General features: G+C 42.0%; 1 protein-coding gene across 3 annotated transcripts in view; it reads right to left on the bottom strand.

Moving 5' to 3' along the window:
- The window catches only part of CLCN3 (chloride voltage-gated channel 3), a 98,271-nt gene that overhangs the window by 65,607 nt on the left and 14,064 nt on the right, over window positions 1–18,600 (bottom strand). The window lies entirely within an intron of this gene.

Here is an 18,600-nt window from a genome sequence, read left to right as displayed (position 1 = left end):
GTATAAAATCGTCTCTCCGGATTTCTAAGGGTTGTGCCATGTGTGCTAAGTGTTGGAACATGGTCATTTCCAAATAAAATAAGATTTTGAAACATTTACTACTAAATATTAATTTCCTTTTACAGAGAAACTAAAGAGATTTGGGACTATAAATGAATAATGTTTGGTGCCATCCTAAAATGTTCTAAGAAAGCAAGGGTTTTAGAAATTATCACTGGTATTTATGCTCACCAATCTATAAAATGCTAATATAAAAGTTAGTTCTTGGTTGCTAAAGGAAAGTAGGAAGTGTGTTTTCAGTATTAAAAAAAGGGTATGAAAAAATACTAAAAAGATTTATGCATGATCAAGATTTTCTAAAATTGGATTACAATTAGTTAGATAAATGGATTTTGTTAGAAATGACACAGCCATAAGAAAACTGGTTAGAGTCAACTAGGTCCAAGGTGGCGGAGCTGACTTTCACTAGACCTTGAGCCTTGGTATTTACTCCCATTGTGGCATATCAACAAGCTAAATGATACACCCATCAACACTGACTGCTGCTGCTGCTGCTAAGTCGCTTCAGTCGTGTCCGACTCTGTGCAGCCCACCAGGCTAAATCTGACCAAATGTTCTAAACACTTTTAATTGATCTTTTTGGTAAAACTTCCTAAATCATATTCTTTTGAAGTTCCTTTGACCTCTAGCTAACTTTGGGGTGCTTCAGAGGGCCCCTGAAACATCCCAAAGAGAGATATTAAACTGTGTTTATTTGGTTGGTTAAATTACATGAAAAAGATTATCAAATGAGTCATAAATCTGCTCATGTTATAATGCATGGTAAAATTACTAATACAGATATCCTAGAAATTATACGGAGTTCTTAACATCCTGATATGTCCTGGTATTCCAATGAAAAACCTGCTGACTTCAGAAAAGCTAACAAAGGACTGAATGAACCAGCCAGCGAATATGCTTGTAACTTTTATGGTTTCTATCTGAAAAATTACAGGTTTGAATCTTGTGTTTTCCAGGAGTAGGGAAAAACTTCCTCTCAAACTAATTATGACAATAATTTGGTAAAATTATATATTATAAACAAAACAATTATATTTTCTCTCTATCTGAGTCCTCCAGAAATTTGAAACTCTTAGGTTTCCAGCAAGTTTATCAAATGAGCTAGGAAGGTTATCTCACTAACAGGTATAAAAATCTGAAGAAATTTTTGAGACCTTAAAAAGGAAAGAATTCACCTAGATTTTTTAGGCAAAATCTGTGATAAACCTTTGGTGTCAGTTTCCCAGCCCTGTTTTACTTTAAAAGTTCAGTCTGAGATTCTATAAATGTTTCAGCAAAATAAAAAATCTATGACCAATTATGGTTATGTAAGTCATCAGACCAAAATTAGTGAGAATAGACCTATTTTGCAAACAAGCTAGCCTTAATTTGTTTATATTTGATAAAAATGAGGGTAATTTTAGGGAGAAAAAGATGTTTCAATAAATGTTAAATCCCAGTTTGTTAACTGAGGTCTACCAATGGAGGTAGTAAGACTCATTTCTTGGATAGTTCTTTGCTGTTATGTGATATTAGTGTAAAATTTAACTGAATTCTTAAAGAAAACCCTAAGTTTCTTTCTGAAGCTTATCTCAGTAATCTATCTTTGGATGAAGATCAGATGCCTCATGACCTGCAACCAGGACTGGAAAAAGACATAATTTAAGGGACTGTCTCCAACCTGGATGGAAGGACTTTTTTTTATCAGGTACTCTTAACTAGCTCATGCACAATGAAACTCAAGGGAAATTAACTCTTAGATTAATTCCCACTTCCAAAGGCCCCTACACTGGATTGGTCTACAGAGAAGACAGCTGACCTGATCTCACCTTAAAATGATGCTCAAGCAGGAGAAACTACACTACACCAGGATGAGAAGCTGACAGCTGACATCAGAGGTAGACAGCTTGCCCAAGATGCTGAACCTGATTCGTATGATCATTTATGTTTTCTTGACTTCTTAGACCTTTGCATATAAATCAAATGCTTATCTATCATAAGCCTGATTCTATGCTAGTTTTAGAAATCAATTCAATTATTGGGTTTGTGACCAATTACCTGTGTCTAGTTCTGGGTTACCTTGGTAAATTTCTCTACTACAAGACTCTAACTGGTTGGCCCTGAGAAAATTTACTTAAAAAAAAAATTATAGTCATATTCAGGTCACTGTGATATTACTAGATGGGATCCCCTCACCGGGCCAATTAATAATGCCTGCTCTGACTCTGGCCATAAATTTGAGCTTTTTCTATTACTCAAGCTCAATCAGAGCAACAAGAAAAGTTTCAGCAAAGGAGGAAAAATTCTCCCACAATTATGAGATGGATTTATATAGAGAACACCAGGCTATGGTAATTTAGGTGTAAAGTCTCCTCTGTGTTGGAAACAATTAAATCATACTAAGGATAATCTGAGGTTATTGATATTTCTCCCGGCAATCTTGATTCCAGCTTGTGCTTCTTCCAGCCCAGCATTTCTCATTATATACTCTGCATATAAATTAAATAAGCAGGGTGACAATCCACAGCCTTCACGTACTCCTTTTCCTATTTGGAACCAGTCAGTTGTTCCATGTGCAGTTCTAACTTTTGCCTCCTGACCTGCATATAGGTTTCTCAAGAGGCAGGTCAGGTGGTCTGGTATTCCCATCTCTTTCAGAATTTTCCACAGTTGATTGTGATCCACACAGTCAAAGGCTTTGGCATAGTCAATAAAGCAGAAATAGATGTTTCTCTAGAACTCTCTTGCTTTTTCGATGATCTAGCAGATGTTGGCAATTTGATCTCTGGTTCCTCTGCCTTTTCTAAAACCAGCTTGAACATCAGGGAGTTCACGGTTCACATATTGCTGAAGCGTGGCTTGGAGAATTTTGAGCATTACTTTACTAGCATGTGAGATGAGTGCAATTGTGTGGTAGTTTGAGCATTCTTTGGCATTGCCTTTCTTTGGGATTGGAATGAAAACTGACCTTTTCCAGTCCTGTGGCCACTGCTGAGTTTTCCAAATTTGATGGCATATTGAGTGCAGCACTTTCACAGCATCATCTTTAGGGATGTGAAATAGCTCAACTGGAATTCCATCACCTCCACTAGCTTTGTTCGTAGTGATGCTTTCTAAGGCCCACTTGACTTCACATTTCAGGCTCTAGGTGTGTGACCATACCATCGTGATTATCTTGGTCGTGAAGATCTTTTTTGTACAGTTCTTCTGTGTATTCTTGCCACCTCTTCTTAATACCTTCCGTTTCTGTTAGGTCCATGCCATTTCTGTCCTTTATCAAACCCATCTTTGCATGAAACGTTCCCTTGGTATCTCTAATTTTCTTGAAGAGATCTCTAGTCTTTCCCATTCTGTTGTTTTCCTCTATTTCTTTGCATTGATTGCTGAGGAAGGCTTTCTTTTCTCTTCTTGCTATTTTTTGGAGCTCTGCAGCATATTGAAAAACAGAGACATTACTTTGCCAACAAAGGTCCATCTAGTCAAGGCTATGGTTTTTCCAGTGGTCATGTATGGATGTGAGAGTTGGACTATAAAGAAAGCTGAGCGCCAAAGAGTTGATGCTTTTGAACTGTGGTGTTGGTGAAGACTCTTGAGAGTCCCTTGGACTTCAAGGAGATCCAACCAGTCCATTCTAAAGGAGATCAGCCCTGGGTGTTCTTTGGAAGGAATGATGCTGAAGCTGACACTCCAGTACTTTGGCCACCTCATGCGAAGAGTTGACTCATTGGAAAAGACTCTGATGCTGGGAGGGATGGGGGGCAGGAGTAGAAGGGGATGACCGAGGATGAGATGGCTGGATGGCATCACCAACTTGATGGACGTGAGTCTGAGTGAACTCCGGGAGTTGGTGATGGACAGGGAGGCCTGGTGTGCTGCGATTCATGGGGTCTCAAAGAGTCGGACACGACTCAGTGACTGAACTGAAGGATGATCAGTCTAGTAACACTAGAAAACTGGGCTATGTGCCTTACAGATGGTGGTGTCAATATAAAATTTCCCTGGAAGACAAAGATTCTACAGAGTAGACTAAGTCAGATGACTGGCGATATACTGCGCTACATCTAATGGAAGCTCTTAACTTAAGCCTTACTTGTGACTTTACTAATACTGCTGGCTATGTTATTTGTATTTCACCTGTTTTACAAAATTACTGTTTCCTACACTGTCAAATGTGTGTCTGAGGCCTCTAATAGAATAACTATCATCCCATATGAGACTGATGATGGCAACAGTGTAACTCTAGATATGGGAAGAAGCAACAAGAGGGAATATTTTCCTGGACCAAGCGGCTAGTAAGAGGTGGTTCAGAGAATTTTGGACACTGTTTCATGGCCTAGTCCAGTAACAGCGCATTGTATGGCCTGTCAACAAAATCTTTGCCAAACTTGAGAATGGACATTCTCAGCACCATGGGATAAAATGGTCATGAAATGTCCCCCTCAAAATCATGGTCAAGTTTATGAGCAAAAAGGGGCTCTGCCAACTGAAGACTGACACTCGCCATCTACAAAGATTAAATCATGGCCGCTGCAGCTGCTGACTTTCAACGGCCCTGAAAGGAGTTCAGGGTGAAAATCAGGAATGAGGCACTCTGTGCTCTGGGAAAAACTGGCAGAACAGGGCTTCAGAAAGTTAGATCTTTTCAGGAGAAGATTTTATGAGTCCCAATTCTTGCATCTTCTCATACCTAAAGAAACACTTACGTCATTAACAGTGAAATCTGCTTTGGCTATTAAGGAAAAGTTTACAATTAAAAGTCAAAATAGAATAGCTGTGGTTCAGATATTCTGGGAAATAACTAGGTGATGCTATGGGTGTACTTTCAGATTAGACCTTGTATTGCTAAACACTTAGGTTTTCTGAGTTGTGTCAGGCTTGGATGCCACCATTCTCAAAACAATGTCTGCTGGAAGCTAGTAACTGCAACCTTACTTTTTATAAAACTAGGCAATTGGCTACCTGGCTACAAGTCTCCCTGAAGTGCCAGGTCCAGACTGGGTTTCAGGCCTATTCTTCTAAAAAGAAATGAGACTTATTTTGTCTACTAAATTCCAGTTATCACTCCTCCAACTACTTCTAATTTGGTCTGTTACACCAAAATGGCAGACCAAGGGATTGAGAGTTTAATCATACAAGACTCAGATCTAGAACTTGGAACTCAGAAATACTTCCAATTCAGTGTCTATACTCCAAGCTGAGGCAGTCCTATGCTCCATTTTGACAGGAAGTTATCACAGTCATAGTTACCTAGTTCCCTAAATTAAAACTGAGTAGAACATGAGAAACACTGGGCTGGAAGAAGCACAAGCTGGAATCAAGATTGCCAGGAGAAATATCAATAACCTCAGATATGCAGATGACACCACCCTTATGGCAGAAAGTGAAGAGGAACTCAAAAGCCTCTTGATGAAAGTGAAAGAGGAGAGTGAAAAAGTTGGCTTAAAGCTCAACATTCAGAAAACTAAGATCAAGGCATCTGGTCCCATCACTTCATGGGAAATAAATGAGGGAACAGTGGCTGACTTTAGTTTTGGGGGCTGCAAAATCGCTGCACTTAATCCTTGACTTAGATCTGGTGGAGAGAGACTTCTGCTCTGCTAGGTAGGCCTACACCCATGCACAGCAAGACGTTAAAGAGAGACCTCCACCCCAATTCCCAAGAAGCGTCTTGAGTATGAAGTCTCCCAGGGGGGAGTTGTTAGGGGAAGCACACTGATCGAAACCACCCACCCTGGCCAGGCACCATAGTAACCATTTGCATGAGGTGTTTTATGACAGGAGATCCTGATAAGGAATAGGGAACTGATAAGCCACCACCAACTGGAAGAGTTCGGGAAGGGTCGAAAGGAGACACCACATGTCTGTCCACTTCCCAGAATCCCTCTCGCTAGCATCCATCTCAGCTGTGCAATGTGTGCGCCACCAGAAAACACTCTGAATTAGAGTGATTGGCCAAAGACCACCCGGAAACTAATCCCATCACCATAAACCCTGAGACTGCAAGCCACGTGGCACAGCAGTTCTCCTGGGTTCCCTCACCCTACTGCTCTCCACCCGGGTGCCCTTTCCCAATACAATCTCTTGCTTTGTCAGCACATGTATCTCCTCAGACAATTCATTTCCGAATGTTAGACAAGAGCCCAGTTCCGGGCCCTAGAAGGGGTCCCCCTTCCTGCAACAGGATCACATTATACATGCAGATTTTGCCCTTTTTATATAAGCCCTTCCATTCATATAGCTTATAAAATACCAGACAGCAAGGCTCAGCTCCCCATGTGCATTTAGCAGGTGGCTTATCTCAAGTCAGAACTCCCACAGTGTGGTTACAGAGCCCTGGAGACACCAAGGTCCGCAGCATTTTTTCTGAGATGAGACTTCTGTGCAGGCCACCTACCACAATGGACACAATGTGTTCTCTTCCACTTGCGGAAGTCAGAAGTACACAGTCCAGGTGTCTGTGGGGGCGCCCCTCTGGAGGCCCCAAGGGAGAATCACCTCGACACTGTTCTCAGCTTCCTTCCCTGGCCAGCGGCCCCTTCCTCGTGTTACTGAGTCCAGGCTCACTCTGCTCGCCACGTGACAGGCCAATGAATCTGAGACGAGGTGCTGAGGCAAGGAAAAAACTTTCATCGGGGAGCCAGCAGACCAAGAAGATGGCAGGCTAGTACCTCAAAATAACCATCTCATTGGGGTGTGGAAGCCAGGTTCTTTTATAGATTAGAGAGAAAGAAGCAATGAGGAACTAAAGTCAAAAGGCAGGAACAGGAGATGCACTGGGGAAGTAAAGTGAAAGGGTCTTCAGTCTAGCAAAACATCTTCAAGGGAGAGGCCAGCCTTTGGAAGGGGTGTGTTGTCATCTATTCACAGGTGGGCAGGGACAAACTCTCTCTCCATGAGCTGAACAAAGGCACTTTAGTTTACAGCCAAGCAGAGGGGCAGGGTTCTCCAGGCAAGCCATTGAGTATGATGAAAGCAAGTCAAAGAAACAGTTTCCAACACGGGGTCAGAACTGGCTTTCTCCCTGCAACTCTCTCAGCTGGCCAGCCTTAGTTTCAGACTCCTCCTTGCGCCTCTTCCATTCAAGGATGCCTGGGATTTCAATGGAGCTACACAGATAATCCAGGATAACGGCTCCATTTCGAGATTCTTTACTTACTCAAATTGCAGAGTCCCTTCTATCACGTAAACAAAAAAGTGAAGTCGCTCAGTCGTGTCCAACTCTTTGCGACCCCATGGACACCAGGCTCCTCCGTCCATGGGATTTTCTAGGCAAGAGTACTGGAGTGGGTTGCCGTTTCCTTCTCCAGGGAACTTCCCGACCCAGGGATCAAACCCAGGTCTCCCACATTGTAAACAGATGCTTTCTGTCTGAGCTACCACTTGATCTTAGCCAAAAGGCCATGTAAAGTAACATATTAACAGGCTCCAGGAATCAATCACAGGGTCAGGGGAGAGAGATTATTCAGCCTCCACAAGACTCTCTTTTTCACTGTATTCATAGCACAAGAGCCACAAGTAGTAGGTAGTGGCTGGCATTCAGCACAAATCCAAGTAGCACCAGAACCTCCCTGCTGGCTCAACTGGTAAAGAATCCACCTGCAATGCGGGAGACCTGGGTTCGATCCCTGGGTTGGGAAGATTCCCTGGAGAAGGAAAAGGCTACCCACTCCAGTATTCTGGCCTGAATTCCATGGACTGTGTAGTCCATAGGGTCGCAAAGAGTCGGACATGACTGAGTGACTTTCACAAGTGGCACCAACAGAGACTGGCAAGCACTGAATTCTCTACCACCACATTACCATTAGACAATAAAAGCCTGATTCCCTTACAAATGCCCCTCATGAAACAGCAGAAGTTATTCAGTTTATGAAAGTGCAAACGGAAAGAACACACAAAACCCTTTAGCATAGACTGTTCAGCAATGGTGTCACCTTGAGGAAAAGCAAATATTAAATTTTGGGAAAGGTGTATTCACCAGTGGGGACCTCCAAAATCACTGCAGATGGTGACCGCAGCCATGAAATTAAAAGACGCTTACTCCTTGGAAGGAAAGTTATGACCAACCTAGACAGCATATTAAAAAGCAGAGACATTACTTTGCCATCAAAGGTCCGTCTAGTCAAGGCTATGATTTTTCCAGTGGTCATATATGGATGTAAGAGTTGGTCTATAAAGAAAGCTGAGTGCCGAAGGGTTGATGATTTTGAACTATGGTATTGGAGAAGACCCTTGACAGCCCCTTGAAGATCCAACCAGTCCATCCTAAAGCAGATCAGTCCTGAGTGTTCATTGGAAGGACTGATGTTGAAGCTGAAACTCCAATACTTTGGCCACCTGATGCAAAGAGCTGACTCATTTGAAAATACCAATTCTGGGAAAGGTTGAGGGCAGGAGAAGAAGGGGACAACAGAGGATGAGATGGTTGGATGGCATTACCAACTCAATGGACATAAGTTTGGGTAAACTCTGGGAGTTGGTGATGGATAGGGAGGCCTGGCGTGCTGCAGTCCATGAGGTCACAAAGAGTCGGACATGATTGAGCAACTGAACTGAACCTATATTAAAATTAAATTGAAAAGGAAAAAAAAAAAAACCTTGTTAGAGTCCTCAATAATCTTTTAAGAATAGAAAGAGATCTTGAAAACAAAAGATCTGAGGACTACTGCCTTAAGAGATATACTTGAGTAATTAGTCAAAGCCAAGCATTTTGTGGATACGTGAGAGAATGTTCTGTTTTACCTTTTTTCTTTTGAAAATGTCTATGGGCAGCTACTCCCTTTCAAATTTATCATAGCTACAATTATTGTGACCTTGTCACATGGAATATAAGATCTGGACCTTCTGTTCATCTTTTTCTTTTAATTTTATTTTTATTTTTACTTTATTTCACTTTACAATACTGTATTGGTTTTGCCATACATTGACATGAATCCACCACGGGTGTACATGAGTTCCCAATCATGAACTCCCCTCCCACCTCCCACCCCATATCATCTCTCTGGATCATCCCCGTGCACCAGCCCCAAGCATCCTGTATCCTGTATCGAACATAGACTGGCGATTCATTTCTTACATGATAGTATATATGTTTCAATGCCATTCTCCCAAATCATCCCACCCTCTCCCTCTCCCTCAGAGTCCAAAAGTCCATTCTACACATCTGTGTCTCTTTTGCTGTCTCGCATACAGGGTCATCATTGCCATCTTTCTAAATTCCATACATATGTGCTAGTATACTGTATTGGTGGTTTTCTTTCTGGCTTACTTTACTCTGTATAATCGGCTCCAGTTTCATCCATCTCATTAGAACTGATTCAAACGTCTTCTTTTTAATGGCTGAGTAATACTCCATTGTGTATATGTACCACAGCTTTCTTATCCATTCATCTGCTGATGGACATCTAGGTTGTTTCCATGTCCTGGCTATTATAAACAGTGCTGCAATGAACATTGGGGTACATGTGTCTCTTTCAATTCTGGTTTCCTTGGTGTGTATGCCCAGCAGTGGGATTCCTGGGTCATAAGGTAGTTCTATTTGCAATTTTTTAAGGAATCTCCACACTGTTCTCCACAGTGGCTGTACTAGTTTGCATTCCCACCAACAGTGTAAGAGGGTTCCCTTTTCTCCACACCCACTCCAGCATTTATTGCTTGTGGACTTTTGGATCGCAGCCATTCTGACTGGCGTGAAATGGTACCTCACTGTGGTCTTGATTTGCATTTCTCTGATAATGAGTGATGCTGAGCATCTTTTCATGTGTTTGTTAGCCATCTGTATGTCTTCTTTGGAAAAATGTCTATTTAGTTCTTTGGCCCATTTTTTGATTGGGTCATTTATTTTTCTGGAATTGAGCTGCAGAAGTTGCTTGTATATTTTCGAGATTAGTTGTTTGTCAGTTGCTTCATTTGCTATTATTTTCTCCCATTCAGAAGGCTGTCTTTTCACCTTGCTTATGGTTTCCTTTGTTGTGCAGAAGCTTTTAAGTTTAATTAGATCCCATTTGTTTATTTTTGCTTTTATTTCCAGTATTCTGGGAGGTGGATCATAGAGGATCCTGCTGTGATTTAGGTCGGAGAGTGTTTTGCCTATGTTCTCCTCTAGGAGTTTTATAGTTTCTGGTCTTACATTTAGATCTTTAATCCATTTTGAATTTATTTTTGTGTATGGTGTTAGAAAGTGATCTAGTTTCATTCTTTTACAAGTGGTTGACCAGTTTTCCCAGCACCACTTGTTAAAGAGATTGTCTTTACTCCATTGTATATTCTTGCCTCCTTTGTCAAAGATAAGGTGTCCATATGTGTGTGGATTTATCTCTGGCTTTCTATTTTGTTCCATTGATCTATATGTCATCTTTGTGCCAGTACCATACTGTCTTGATGACTGTGGCTTTGTAGTAGAGCCTGAAGTCAGGCAAGTTGATTCCTCCAGTTCCATTCTTCTTTCTCAAGATTGCTTTGACTATTCGAGGTTTTTTTATTTCCATACAAATCTTGAAATTATTTGTTCTAGTTCTGTGAAAAATGTTGCTGGTAGCTTGATAGGGATTGCATTGAATCTGTAGATTGCTTTCGGTAGTATACTCATTTTTACTATATTGATTCTTCTGATCCATGAACATGGTATATTTCTCCATCTATTAATGTCCTGTTTGATTTCTTTCATCAATGTTTTATAGTTTTCTATATATAGGTCTTTAGATTCTTTAGGTAGATATATTCCGAAGTATTTTACTCTTTTCGTTGCAATGGTGAATGGAATTGTTTCCTTAATTTCTTTTTCTACTTTCTCATTATTAGTGTATAGGAATGCAAGGGATTTCTGTGTGTTGATTTTATATCCTGCAACTTTACTATATTCGTTGATTAGCTCTAGTAATTTTCTGGTGGAGTCTTTAGGGTTTTCTATGTAAAGGATCATGTCATCTACAAACAGTGAGAGTTTTACTTCTTCTTTTCCAATTTGGATTCCTTTTATTTCTTTTTCTGCTCTGACTGCTGTGGCCAAAACTTCCAGAACTATGTTGAATAGTAATGGTGAAAGTGGGCACCTTTGTCTTGTTCCGAACTTTAGGGGAAATGCCTTCAATTTTTCACCATTGAGGATAATGTTTGCTGTGGGTTTGTCATATATAGCTTTTATTATGTTGAGGTATATTCCTTCTATTCCTGCTTTCTGGAGAGTTTTTAAAAATATGGAACACTTCACGAATTTGTGTGTCATCCTTGCACAGGGGCCATGCTAATCTTCTATCGTTCCAATTTTAGTATATGTGCTGCTGAAGCGAGCACTGTTCATCATTTACTTGTATCTTCCAGTAGATACAAAATGATTTTCAAGAAAGGCCCCTGACCCTCCCCATGAGTACAGCCTCTACTTTTCATTAAGAGGACTTCTAGTGCCTTCTATTCAGTCTTAGGTTGTGTTAAGCTCTTCAAATGCTTAAGGAAAATGAGCTGAATATAAGTACGTAGCTGTTATAATTCCAAAATATAATTCTAAAATCACTGCTATGTAACGTTATATAAAACCTTCCACCAAAAAAAAAATAAAATGACAATAGTGATACACCTTGATGACTTCTGAAACTCCATGCCTTTTCCAAAACAGTCTGAATTATATCTATGGATCCTGACAGAACACCATAAATAATCGATGCCAGTACCATATAGTAACAGTGTCCTCGTGAAATCAGGCCCTGTGATTCAAGTAGGTGATGTTAATGGATGATATTACAAAAGAAAGCCCTGTGAAAACTACTGCTTTTTACTGCAATCACAGTCCTGAAAATCAGCCTAGTGCATAGAAAGGAATCATTCCATCATGTTGCTCAAAAATGGATTATCTTAAAATCAGTAACAGGGAATCCGCTGAGAAACTGATTTTTTCCTCTCATAAACACTGAGAATCACTTAACTAAACAGGCTTCCTAGTTTCACTCCCCACTACAAAGCTTAGAGCCAAATTCCCAGTCTCCCCTCAGAAAGTACATAGCTGTTAAGCTTTCACCAACATTCATCTCTAGGTTTCCTGCATTTCAACCTGTTTTCCTTTTGCTCCATCCTTCTCAGAAACGTAGTTATGTCCTGAATTCTGTGTGTCCTTACATGCTGCTTTACGTCATTTCTCTCAAAAGACGTAAAACATAAGTGTATTTCCCGTTGTAAATACATTAGCAGTTTTCATCTAACAAGATCTAAGATCCTGGTTAATATGAATCCACTTCTAAGCAACAGCTCAGTTGGCGGGGCTAAAGCCCTGCTTCCAGGTTTGCAGGACTAAGGCCTGAACCCTGGACTGTGAGGTCTGCCAAACCCTGAGAGGCATCCAAGGAGATGGCCAGCCAGCTTCTGGCCTGGTCCCTCAGCCTCCACTTTCCAGGCCTCCTCCCCTGAAATCCCTTCGTGTAGACAGTACTGGTGAACGTGCCACCCAAAGGGACATGAGACTCAAACACAAACATTCTGAATAAAGCTACATCCATTCAAATGAAAATGCTGGATTCTCTGTAAGAGCTCAGAAGGGAAGGGAAGTTCTAGCAAAGATGGACAGGTCACAAGACCAGGACAGACAGTCCACCTTGCAGTCCCATGTGCTATGCAGCTCTCCGAGTTCTGAGGCTCAGCTTGCGGTATACATGTGAAACAGAACACCACAATCTGTTCACATGTGGTGTCTCTGCATTCCAGACCCTGTGATTATGTGCCCCATGGTCTTGGGAAAAAAACAAACAGCTTACGTTTGAATCTAGTATTTCCAAATGTTTAAGGTTCTTTATATCCACGGGGTGGCAAAGCATCAGACATGCCTTAGCAACCATACAACAACAGACATGGAGGGGTCAGGAGTGAGCCCTCTGGATGCTTCCGCTCCTCACATGATTTCCCTTGAACTGTGACACTACCATTCACAAACAATCTAGAAACGTGAGAGGGACTCGACACAGCAAGTAAGCTACGCTATTCACATTTCACGCACAATAAAAAGGGATGTAAGGAACTAAACTTTAAACTCATTACCGTCATCAACACAAACTAATCATTGAGAGTTACTTTGCTGAACAGTGGCTGACTCTAGTTTTCAGTTTTCTTACTCCAAGTGAGGCCAGTACATTTAAGGATAACGCGCAGAGGTTGTGCAGAGGAACGCTTGTGTGTTTCATTTTCAACGAATCAAGAACCATATGGCTTTCTTTAATGAATACAACTCTGACAACAAAATCTTGGCCCTTTCTTCCTGCAACTTCTTATGAAAAATTTTGCATTTTCTACAGAATTTGAATTACAGACTAAAGTGACTCACTCAATATACTTAAACACATATCAAGTCTAATTTGTCAGCTTTTCACTAGTTTATAGACTTTTGATACTACCGATTAGTCATCATTATCATTATGGATAAGCTCTATTTTTTAATCACAGCATATTCTCTATCATTTAGTATTCACTCTGAGCAGATAAGGCTGATTTCATCTTTGAGATCCATGGGTCCATCTCTTTAAGCTATTTTCAAAACAAGAGCTATGCAACATGTTAAGTAACTCAATTATTCACTGGAGTCAGGGGACTCCACAGTGGTTTATCTCTGCAACCTAAATCCTAGTCCAGAGTCGTATTCCAGTTTTAGACAGGGCTATATTCCTTTTTGATACTACCAGGAGTGTTCCCAACATCTCACCTGAATGCTGAATTAAAAGGACACTGGTCAAGTTGGGGGACCGAGCCTAAGGCACCCAAGGGGAAGGAACAGAGAAGACAGGAGCCCCTCTGCGAGTCACAGAGGAAAGCTCTAAGGCCCAGCGACTGGCTGGGGCTACGCAGCTGATAGCTGGCGGCGCCATGGCATAAGTGCAGCTCTGCAACTGGAGCGCCAGTGAGCGTGAGGTTTCTGTCCAACACCCAAGCAGACACCAACAGTTCTCTCTAGTGACTGATGACTTTCTGGTGTTCTAAAGAGAAATTAAGTCAAAGACTACTTAACACTCAACCACGTGTCCCACTGCCCACTTCCATGCTCCAGACTCAGGGATGACCTCTGCCCTCAGACACCTGTCCTGGCCCAGATGGGGAGGTCTCCCTGGGGCCGCACTTCCTCCAGGACAGCCCTCCCCAGCTACTGTGAAGAGAACCACGTCCACTCTGCTGAGAGAAGTGAAAGGAAAGTGGAAAGTGAAGTCGCTCAGTGGTGTCCGACTCTTTTCGACCCCATGGACTGTAGCCTACCAGGCTCCTCTGTCCATGGGATTTTCCAGGCAAGAGTACTTGAGTGGACTGCCATTTACCAATACTACCAGCTACATTCGCTGTCTCACAACATAATCCCTTTTCTCCCAACTGGGCCTTCATGCCTTATCTCCCGTTCTAGAACACTCTTCACAATTCTAAACAGGTATCAAAATAATATCCTTTTGGGGACTTCCCGGCAGCCCAGTGGCTAGGACTTCGCCTTCCAATGCAGGACGTGTGGGTTCGATCCTTGGTTGGGAAGCTAAGATCTCACATGACTCACAGCCGAAAAACAAAAACAAAACAGAAGCAATGTTGTAATGAATTCAATAAAGACTGGAAAATAGTCCACGTCAAACAACTTTTAAAAATTAATAGTAATATGCTTTCAAGATGTAACATTTAGAACCTGTAACCACCCAAGTTTACACGTACATAGTTGTTGTCAACTGCTGTTCCACAAACCTGCACCTTCAACCAGGCACTTCTGAGGACAGACTGCATGGAAAACATTAATAGCCGCTTACCCCTGGTGGTTCCAACTTCTCCCTTGCTGACAGAACCTTCATTTCGTGTGGCTGGTAATGTGCCTAACCACAGGGAACAAATCAGGATTGTTCTAACCAGTCAGTAATCCTCCTAGTCAGGGATCAGTCTAGGTGTGGGCATGTAACTCAGTTCTGGCCAGTGACGGAAGAGGAAGTCTACTGATGGGGTTTTTGAAAAATATCCTTCCTGGTTAAAAAAATAATGATAACAAAAGAAAATTCTTCTTTGTCCCCTTGCTCCTTCCTTCTGATGTGACACACTCTCCTGTGGAAAACTATAAATGAAGACATCACCAGTCCTGGAAAGATGCAAAGAGCTGGTCCTCCTATGTCTTTCTACTACCCTCAGTTTCTAAGTGCTTCATATAAGGGGCCAGGGAGCTACTTAAACACAGAAGAATGGGTATGTTGTTAAATTTCACCTGATTTTTCAAATTATGAATATATGTGTTTATCTGGTTTATAACTTTGTAATTAAAATTAGGGGGGGAAAATCCACCAACAAGGAAGAGAGCAAATGACCAATAACAGCAAAACACTGTTGTCGCTTTTCTAAATCAAACATTCAAGATACAAGGCAGTGAGAACCTGAGCTGCCAACACTGTGAAAAGAAGTCAAACAGGTACTCCCAACAGCCTCGTCTATTTGCCCGGAGCCATTTCCAGTTCACAGCAGCACCATGACCGTGCCCTCCAGCTGAGAGCTCTCGCCCATCTCCTGGGGCCACAGAGACAAAAGCACGTGGGAGTGGACTCGAAGGGGCCAGCAGCCCGGAGAAAAGAGACTTCACACCAGGATACCTTTCTCTTCAAACAGCTACAATTCCTAGACTTCAGGAGCGAGAGGCTGAGAAACCAAGCACAGGGCAGCGGTTCGGAGCCTGAAGCAGTGAGCAGAGCCACCATCAGTCTCAGCCAGGCACACAGAGACCGAGAGCCTTTGTGAACATGCCAGGCTCTCTCCTAGACCCTCAAGAGCTCTGCCCTAAAACTAAAGTGAGCCAAAAACAGACTAAACCCCAGGAAGCCTGAAACCAGGCTGCAAATTCTCTCCATCTTTGATGGGATCATTGCAATTGGCTCCCGGACTACCCGTCTGCCAGAAACTCTAAATACACTCTGGTGAAGATATCACCTTCACCAGAGCACCTGTAAGTATTTGCATACAACATTCAGCACTCAATAAGAATTACAGAGCCCAGCTGCTGCTGCTGCTAAGTCACTTCAGTCGTGTCCGACTCTGTGAGACCCCATAGACAGCAGCCCACCAGGCTCCCCCGTCCCTGGGATTCTCCAGGCAAGAACACTGGAGTGGGTTGCCATTTCCTTCTCCAATGTAGGTAAGTGAAAAGTGAAAGTGAAGTCGCTCAGTCGTATCCGACTCTCAGTGACCGACCCCATGGACTGCAGCCTACCAGGCTCCTCCATCCACAGGATTTTCCAGGCAAGAGTACTGGAGTGGGGTGCCATTGCCTTCTCCAGAGCCCATCTGCAGTCAAGGTCAAAAGGCAGAAACCAAGAGCAAAAGAGCAAGAGATACAGACTCACAGGTGACCTCGACATGAGATGACTCAGACATGAACTTTTAAACAAGCGATTAATACAAAGGTGAAAAAAAGCACACACATACAAAAAAACCACAGAGAATTTCTCCCAGAGTACAGAAGTACTATTTAAAAACAATCGAATGGGAATTCTATGGCAGATAAATAACTGAAATTCAAAACCTGACAAAAAATAATGAGATAGCACTACACACCTGTGACAAAACCAGACTCCAGAACATGGACACATTATCAAAAACTGACAAGAACGGGTGCAGCAGGAGTTCTCAGTCACTGAGAGTGGGAGAGCGGAGAGGTGCAGCCACTTTTGGCTGCTGCTTATAAAACCACAGAGGTTAAAGCGTCTGCCTGCAATGCGGAAGACCCGGGTTCGATCCCTGGATAGGGAAGATCCCCTGGAGAAGGAAATGGCAACCACTCCACTATTCTTGCCTGGAGAATCCCATGGATGGAGGAGACTGGTAGGCTACAGTCCACGGGCTCGCAAAGAGTCGGACACAACTGAGCGACTTCACTTCACCTCACTTCACTATAAAACCACACCTAATACTTGATCCAGCTATCTGTCAGGTTCCTTGCTACTTACCCCAGTGAGGTGAAATATCCAAATTAAAAAAAGAAAATATAGAAGAAAGCATAAGAGACACAAGTGAAAAGATGTAACAAATGTGACTGGCGTCTTAAAAGGAAAGCAGAGGGGGAATACTAGAAACAATACTTGAGGACACCAGGTCAGAATTATCCAAAAATGCAAAAAAAAAAAAAAAAAAAAAAAAAAACCAGGTCACAATTCAGGAAATGCTAAACCCCAGCCAGGATAAACAATAAGAAAACTACACTTAGGCACACTATGACTAAGCTTAAGTTTCAGGAAAACCAAAGACAAAGTAAAAAGCCTAAAAGAAGCCAGACTGGGGGAAAAATACAACTGACTTTTCAACAGAAGGCAAATGACATGAGAATTATATCTTCGAAGTGTTCAAAAAAGATCGATGTAAATCTGGAATACAGCTGCAAAAATATCCTTCAGAAATAAAGATGAAACAAAGGCTTGTACAAAAACTAAGTGAACTTACTGCTAGCAGACTGCAATTAAAAGAAATACTAATGAGAGTTCTTCAGGCAGAAAGATAATTTCCCCAGATAGAAACACGAAAATGCAGGACAGAATAAAGAGCAGCGGAAAAAGTAAAGTTGCGAAACCTAAACAGGTATCAACATAAGACAACAATGTCTTGTGCAGTTTAAAATATATAAAGAATTAAAATAGCAGACAACAATAGCACAAAAAGCAGGAGGGGAGAAAAGGGGCTAAAATATCCTAAGGCCCTTACGTTTCCCGTAAACTGGTAAAAGCACTCATTTATGCCACCCTAACCATGAAAACTGGAGAAGGCAATGGCACCCCACTCCAATACTCTTGCCTGGAAAATCCCATGGACGGAGGAGGCTGGAAGGCTGCAGTCCGTGGGGTCGCTGAGGGTCGGACACAATTGAGTGACTTTACTTTCACTTTTCACTTTCCTGCATTGGAGAAGGAAATGGCAACCCACTCCAGTGTTTTGGCCTGGAGAATCCCAGGGACGGAGGAGCCTGGTGGGCTGCTGTCTATGGGGTCACACAGAGTCAGACACGACTGAAGCAACTTAGCAGCAGCAACCATGAAAACTGGAAGGAATCCACTAACTTTAAGTTTCATCCTAATTCTTCCATTATTTTAACTCTGTCAAATGACTTATATGATCCTTCAGCTGTCATGAATGAAATGAAGGCATATAACCAAGCTTGATGACTCATTTTATTTGTAATTAATTCACTCATTCAATAAAGAAGTACCGACTATATGTCCAAAGGGCTTCCCTGGTGGCTCGGCAGCAAAGAATCTGCCTGCCAATGCAGGAGATGTGGGTTCGATCCCTGGGTCAGGAAGATCCCCTGGAGAAAGGAATAGCAATCCACTCCAGTATTCTTGCCTGGGAAATCCCAGACAGAGGAGCCTGGAAGGTTATAGGCCATGGGGTCACAAAGAGTCAGACACGACTCTGCAACTGAATAACAACAACAAATATGTCAAGAGAGAAAAGTACTAATTTATAGTAGAACTAATAAGAATACATGTTATAATCTCTAGAGTAACCCATCAAACAAAATGTAAGAGAATGCATAACTAACAGTACTGGAGGGAAGGAAGCAAGGTGGGGAAAAAAAAAACCAACTGTGACAAA

The sequence above is a fragment of the Capra hircus genome, chromosome 8 (assembly GCF_001704415.2).
Source record: "Capra hircus breed San Clemente chromosome 8, ASM170441v1, whole genome shotgun sequence".
Lineage (NCBI taxonomy): Eukaryota > Metazoa > Chordata > Mammalia > Artiodactyla > Bovidae > Capra > Capra hircus.
Note: the sequence above shows the minus strand (reverse complement) of the source record. Positions and strands in the feature narration are given on the sequence as shown.